The 7802-nt window shown below is 35.6% G+C and overlaps 1 pseudogene; it reads right to left on the bottom strand.

Annotated features, from left to right (window-relative positions):
• Window positions 1-327: 327 nt before the first annotated feature.
• LOC147513264 (noscapine synthase SDR1 pseudogene) lies at window positions 328-7556 on the bottom strand (annotated as a pseudogene).
• Between the last annotated feature and the right edge of the window lie 246 nt (window positions 7557-7802).

The raw sequence follows: 7802 nt of genomic DNA, 5'->3' as shown, positions 1-7802 counted from the left end.
TCATTTGTCAAGCTAGATATCTAAGTACTTCGGCGTTCCAAGTCTTCGTGTTTTCAGTGGCAGAGTGGTGCGTAGGGATCGGGACGTCACATTTATCAAATGACAGTGGTATCACTCTGTCGCTAGGGCATTAACGAAAAGAAGAAAAAGGAAAACTGTTGCTAAATACGTTCGCAGATAATGAAAACTGTTGCCAAATGCGTTCTCAGATAATATATATACACATTAAAAAAAATAATAATAATAATAATATATACACTGATTAAAAACAAGCTTATACAGAGTTCCATATATTATTCAGTCCATTTTTATATGCACAATTATAACCTAAAAGAGACCCTTTGGCTTGCTACATTGTATTGCTCCATCTATCATCTTTTCCATACCGTACTTGAACTTGAATCCCAAATCCAAGAGTTTCTTTGACGAGTATGTTGGAATCTCTAAGTGTATTTCGAAATACTTGTGAGTGTGTGCAAAGTGGAGGAGATGAACCATATGTGTTCTCTCCACTTTAGTGCATAGTAGATAGTCCCACATTGGTTATCCACCACATCGGGTTGGGTTCGGGCTTGGGCTTGGGCTTACTGTTGTGGGTAGTGGTTTGACCAATGGACTAAACTTGTTTTGCCTTTTTCTTGAGCAGCAAGTTTTAGTGTTCTAGTAGGAGTTGGTCTCTCTTTTCTCCTAACCTCTATAAATGGACTGTGAGTCCATAGAAAATAGACTTGATCGAAACTCAACTTCGAGGAGAAAACGTAAAACTAAAACCGGTCCTTTTCTTCTTCTCTTCTTCTTCGGCCCGCCGAGTTATATTGTCGCCTAGAGAGTAGTCCGTTCTAGTGCAAAGTCAGTTGTTAACCATTGAATCCTGTGAAGAAGACGCCACGGTTGCCTTTTTGCACCATTGGAAAGGGCGAAAATCTTTCCCTTAAGGGATGACCTTAATCCGGCGCCTTGGTTATTCCCGCCATCTTTGTCCTTGTTTCTTTATTGCTCTTGTTCCTTCGTTTCTACTTTAGTTCTTTGTGTTCATACAACTATTCTAACAATCTTAAGGAAAGAGTTTTGTAGTAGAACAAAGGAGAGTGCTTTAACACGACAATCAAAAGATAAGTCTTTTACTTTGAGTTATTGTTTGTGTTATTGGGTTATGACTTTAGAAATTTTCTAATAATTTCGTTTTTGATAGGGAAACCAATTAAAGATTGAATATTTATTGATCTTTTGTGGTTTATCAAACCCTATATGGTTGTAGACTTTTCTCCTACGTTTGTGGGAGTCAAATATGAGATTTCTATCAAGAAACACGTCAAAGTTCGTCTTTTTGACAGCTGCGTCACTCGTTACGGAAACTGCTATAACTTTCAGCTCAGAGCTCGGTTTTGCAATCCACTTCTTGTGTTGGATAGCTGATTCAAAGAGCTTTCCAGTGGTATAAGGCTTGATACCCAATTCGTCCTGAGCTGGTTCAGAGTTACAGTTCTTTTGAACTGTTTTTCTGGAAGGAAGAAAATATGGTAATCCGGTTTTCAATCGGTTAGGTATCGTATTCTTTCACTATTTGCAATTCTTTTGGTTTGATTATATAGTGATATTCTTGCCTTGAGTTGCATGCTAGTTTTCTTAGGAGGGAATCCCTAAGCTTAAACTTCTTTAATAACCTAGTCAACAAATTATAATGTTTATCAATCGAGGAATTAATTGGGTTGACTAGAAGTAGTTTGATATTAATTTTCTTTGTACATATGTAGATGTATGTAGATGGTCTAAGAGAGACCTTAAGATAGTTAATATCAACCACACTTAAATCTTGGATAGTAATTATAATGTATTCAATGCATAATTGCTTACCTTTATTGAGTGAACGTGTTGTTAGACGATGGTTATATTTGTACTGTTGTGAAAATACATGTTAGATGAAGTAACTTGTAGCTTATATCTAATATAGCATATGTTAAAGTTGTGTAGCATGCTAGTTTTGGATATTAATCATCGTGGGTTTGCTTTGAACTTGATGATAGTTTATTAGTAATTTTTTCTAGTTGAAGACATTAATGGGTTGAGCCATTAGATGTTGTGGTAGTACTTGAGGTCTTGTTAATAGGGTATCCTATCTTGCTTGAGCTCATGTAAAAAGAGGAGGTGAAGTCCTCAGTTGTTTTGCATATTCAAAATGCTAGATTTGCTTAAATATCGTATACTTTTGTTGTGAGGGGTACAGTTAAAGTTTACTTTTCCCTCGAACCTATGATATGATATTTACCATGTTTGGCATGAATGCATTATTTAACATTGACATGAAATTTAACCATGTCATATATTATTAAGTAATGAGTATCGTTGTTCACGAGAGGAAACAATATGGGAAACAATCATATCCTCCTAAACCTAATTTAGTCAAGGAGATGTAAGGTTATGGATTGTCTTCTTAGACAATATCCTCCAAATGACTATTTTAGGCAAGAGATGTAACGCCAGTGGATTGTCTTATTAGGCATTATCCTCCTATGACTATGGATAAATAGCTAAGGTGATGTACAAGTCGTGGATTGTCTCCTATGATAGTTGGAATGTTGAATGATGAAAAAGAAGGATGATAATGATATTATCTCGGGTAAAACCCTTTTCATCCGATTCTTCTATTCTTTAAGATTCATTAGAATCTTTTGTAGATTTCCTTTCATATAGATAACATGAACATAATATGACTATGTTTATATGATCTAGAATCATAGACTTGAGTAAAATATATTCTTGTCATAAGAGTGCATTTTATTGTTGTTGTTTCTTTTTTAGTGTTAAATAAATGTGTTTTGCATGAAAGTTTGATTAGGTTGAGTAACTATTGAACTGTGGGGGTGGTGACCCATATGCATAACAACTGTTTTACCATAGTTCATCTCACAAGATAATTGGAAAGACAATTTAACTACAAAGTATGGAAAGGTCTTGGGCCTATCCAAAAATGCTTCAAAATGTGGGGGGTGTCTTGCCAAGGCTATTGTGAATGAATCTAAAAGAAGTCTTTTTGAGACCTAGAATTATCTAGTAGATATTCATTGGTGAAACTCATAATAGTGATGTTTGTTTTCAGTTGTCATGAGTGATAACAATTTTGTAGATACCACACTATTATTGAATGTCTTATATGCTAATTTTATTTGAGGTTGTGCTTTTCTCGAGAAATTGGCATAATGAACTACATAAGATAATCCCATTATTTCTGCACAAGAAATTTGGAAGACTATCAATGAGTATTTCCACCATTCACGGTGATGATGTTTATATGTTTCTTGAGGAAGATTCATTAACCTATAAGGAAGTTGTCTGTCTATGAGAAGTGTCCTTTTGAAGGATACAACTCCTCTAAACCGGACTCTTGATTTATTGGGGGATCTATAGGTTGAATTGGATCTTCAAAAGAAAAACTAAAAGCGTGATAGTTGTATTGCAAAATACAATGCAAATAATAATAGCCAAGGGGTTTCAATCGAGACAAGATTTATACTATTTTGAAACCTTGCTCATATAACTAGAATTTCTTCTACGCGAATTTAAAAGACTCTAGTTGAGTAGTTATCTTGGAACTACAATACCAAGTAGTACCGGTGATGAGTTTGAAGGTATACAATTTAGTTAAATCTTTGTATGAGTTGATTCAAGCGCCTATAAATGGCATGAGCAATTCAACAACATATTAGTGTCATATGGATGTCAAAGCACCGTTGTTGATAAAAAATGTGTACTTTCTTTAGAGCAAAGCAAGACATATGTGTTAATCTCTCTTTGTTTAGATGATTTAATATCATGAGTGCTAGCATTGAGAATGTGTATGAGACAGAGAAATTCCTATTTGAAATACATCATAAACCGTCATGAAAATGATAGTTTATTATGTTGTTAAACTCATTTCTCAGAATCGCTATATTCTTGTCAAGATGTTGACGTTTGAATATGGTTGAAGGCCACAATCCTTTAAACCGCAGACCGGCCTGATGGTATAGGGAATTTAATACTTGAAATTGAATGATGTGAATATAGGAATTAAAACTCATGTTGGTCTCATTATATTGTTATAGCACTTAGTAGAAATATTTTTCATTGAAAAGTATGGATATTATGATAGTAAGCATGTGTTAACACCTTTTGTGGCAAATATCCATCTTATGAAAAATAATCTCATTGTGTTTTCATACTAAATAAGTCAATATCATTGGTAGCCAATTGTACTTTATGGATAATGTATGTGAGACATGACATTGCCTACATTAATGGCATCTTGGTGATAACCCATTGTGTCCTTATAAGGAACTTTGATGTATATTGTCGGATTATCCAAGTACTATAGCGAGCCATTGATTATGGACTGATATTTAGTAGATTTCCATCATTGTTAGAAGGGTAATATGTTATAAACCGGATCCAAAGAAATGTTTATGTGTTTACCTTTGGTGGAAATTGAGTGTCTTGGATATCATCCAAGCTAATTTTAGAAAAGGCATGTGATGATCTTGAGTGGGTTAGCAACCTCTTGGCAAATCTTCCCATTGGCTCTAAACAGACCTCCTAATGTGTATATGTTTTGCAAACTGCCTCATTGCAATAGCTAAGACATGTTAACTTATGTGCATGGGGAAAGAATACATGTAAGTTGAGATATAACTTAATCAAGCAAAATTAGAGATTATGTTAGGTTGGACTCGGTTTGGCCACATGTCTAACCGCACCACTTCTTTGGAGGCAAGTGGTTATCACGTCGAGGGGATGGGACTTTTGCCTTAGATAGAGGCTTTTACACCGACGCAACCCCACCTATGTGATTGGAGATCCCATGAAGTAGGTTCAAAGGGAAAAACAAGTCATCTCATTCGCTCATGCTATTGTCTTTCTTTGAGACGTCCCACCCTATGACTAGATAGCATTATTGTATACTTTGTATAACTTGAATAGCAATGAGAAAAGGATGAGTTATTTTACTCTTAATGGAATCCATAGTCCATTATTTTTATGAGATAGTGTATTTTAGCTGCTATGTACACTTGATGGATATCCACCTACGTGAATGTAGAACTGGGTCGGTTCTTATGAGTATTCAGGCAAATACTCTAGAGCATTCACATAACACAGGTAGCGCAAGGGCCAAAAAGCGCAACACCGCAGAACAGGCATATAATGAAAGAGCAATGTGGGTGCATGTCCTCTATTTTACTACAAGGGAATGTTGGTTCAAAGATTTTTTAATCCACCACTTTCACGTATTATAAGACATGTTACCCTATATGGTAGTTCAAGCCCGAAAAGCACCCGATTATCTTATGCATTGTTTTTTCTGGATCTCTCGGCATTTCGTTAACCATTTTCTTTTGTAATATCCTATTCCAAAATAGTGGGGACTATTAGTATTTTGAAATAGTGGGGATTGTTGGAATCTCTAAGTGTATTTGAAATACTTGTGAGTGTGTGCAAAGTGGAGGAGATGAACCATATGTGTTCTCTCCACTTTAGTGCATAGTAGATAGTCCCACATTGGTTATCCACCACATCGGGTTGGGTTCGGGCTTGGGCTTGGGCTTACTGTTGTGGGTAGTGGTTTGACCAATGGACTAAACTTGTTTTGCCTTTTTCTTGGCGAAGAAGTTTTAGTGTTCTAGTAGGAGTTGGTCTCTCTTTCTCCTAACCTCTATAAATAGGACCGTGAGTCCATAGAAAATAGACTTGATCGAAACTCAACTCGAGAAACGTAAACTAAAACCAGGTCCTTTTCTTCTTCTCTTCTTCTTCGGCCGCCCGAGAGAGAGTTATATTGTTTGCTTTCTAGAGAAGTCGTTTCCAAAGTCGAACCGTAACCATTGAATCCCGTGAGGAAGACGCACGAATTTCTGCACCATTGGAAGGGTGAAATCTTTCCTTAAGGACAAAACTAATCCGCGCCTTGGTTATTCCCGATTCCTGCCACGTTTCTTTATTGCTACTTGTTCATTTTCTACTTTAGTTTAGTCATTGTGTTCATACAACTATTCTAACAGAGTATTCGTCTGGGATTACTTTTTCCATCTTGCTCACAAAACTGGCATGACAAATTGGTTATTTACAAGTAATTAAGAGAAACAGTCAGCAAATAAAGGAAACGACAGAAGCTTACTCTGTAGGAATTTCAATTTCGGGGTATTTGGCAGAGAGTAAATCAGCCAATTCATGGATTGTGAAACCAGTGGCAGAACAAATGTATCTTCCTTCTGCTTTAGGGGATTCAAAAAGGAGATATTTGGGCAGAGGCTACGTCGTCTATGACTATGTGCACTATATTTGTCTTTCTCATTACCATGCATTCCTCTTCATTAATTACCTGTTATATGAATTCTCAAATATATCAATTAAGAGCGCTGGAGAGGTAAATAACATATAGTTTGGTGGACTTTAAGCAATATATAGTTTAACTAGCTAGAATATTTAATAATTGTAATTTGACAAGTACTCTATGAATTTTGGAAAATGTTTGTTCTTAAATGTAGGGTATGATTGATTGAATGTGTCTACATACGCTACATAGCAACATTAGCTTCATGATGGACAAGAAAATTGTGAAGACAAGATTAGAGATTTAGAGCTAGCTATTTCAAATTCCTTTTGTGCTCCTAATTCAAAATATTTTTCTCATTCTGTACTGAAGACAACAACACACTACATATCAAAAATGTCTCATAAAACATCTACTAACGATAAAAACAAAAGAAAAAGACCATCATACGGAAAATCAATGGCAGCGTCACGGGAAAAATGGATGGTAAGTTAGGAGTGTTGAAAGGTCCAATAACAGTTGTAGGGAGAATTGTTACCACTTCTAACCCATGTTTTTAAGAAAATCGTAGAGCTGCTCTTTCAGTTAATGTCTTTGAAGCTACATACGAAGTCCCAAAACTGTCGAGCTTTAAAACCTCGTCGACATCAGTCCATATTGTTTCATCACTTGGCCCAACATCCTGTGTCTTCGTCATCAATAATGCAGCAGAAATAGATGAAGTGTAGACAACTTTCTTCACTGTCTTGGACTTTAAACATGCTTGTAGAATTCCAAGAATTCCCTTTAGATCAGAGATGTTTTGATTAAAGAGTATGTGGAAATCTTGCCTTCAAAGTCTATAGGATGAGAGAGATGAAATACACCAATGCATCCTTTCATGAATACTTCAAAACTTTCTGGATTTTCAAGATCAGCATTAAATATTTGTAGCTTTTCTGGTGCCTCAGGAAGGTTAATGAGGTGGCTTGTATCTTCCCTGAAATCTGGTAAAAAAAGATGATAAATTGTCATTTGTTTTTCTCGTTTTACTTAAAACTCTTTAGTGAAAAATGTAACTAATAATTTTTACCAAAGCTTAAATAATTCATCAGGTGAAAAGGATAAGCATAGGATATGGACAAGTATAGGCAGCAAGTATATAGGTGAACATACTTGGATCAGATCAAACGGTAGCTCGAAGTCTCATGATCAACCATAAAGCTAAATATCCCACTCCACCTGTAACACACACTGTGCCTTTCTCTCCTTCCATTTACTCAAAAAGTTACTTCTTCCTCAATCATTTTCTTACTTATAAATGAAAATTTAGTGAAGTAAATAATTGAAAGTTATAATTGTTTATGCTTACTTGAATTTTATAATAGTTAGGTGTTCAATCTCTTGGTCGACTGGTCGGGCATATTCAGCGGCGATGCCAGGAATTTATTCTAGGGTGAGCCGATTAGTACTACAAATTTTTCAGCGCAAATTCAATTAAAACGTACATGCGTTTTTCTTG

Source organism: Coptis chinensis, chromosome 3 (genome assembly GCF_015680905.1).
Source record: "Coptis chinensis isolate HL-2020 chromosome 3, ASM1568090v1, whole genome shotgun sequence".
NCBI lineage: Eukaryota > Viridiplantae > Streptophyta > Magnoliopsida > Ranunculales > Ranunculaceae > Coptis > Coptis chinensis.
Note: the sequence above shows the minus strand (reverse complement) of the source record. Positions and strands in the feature narration are given on the sequence as shown.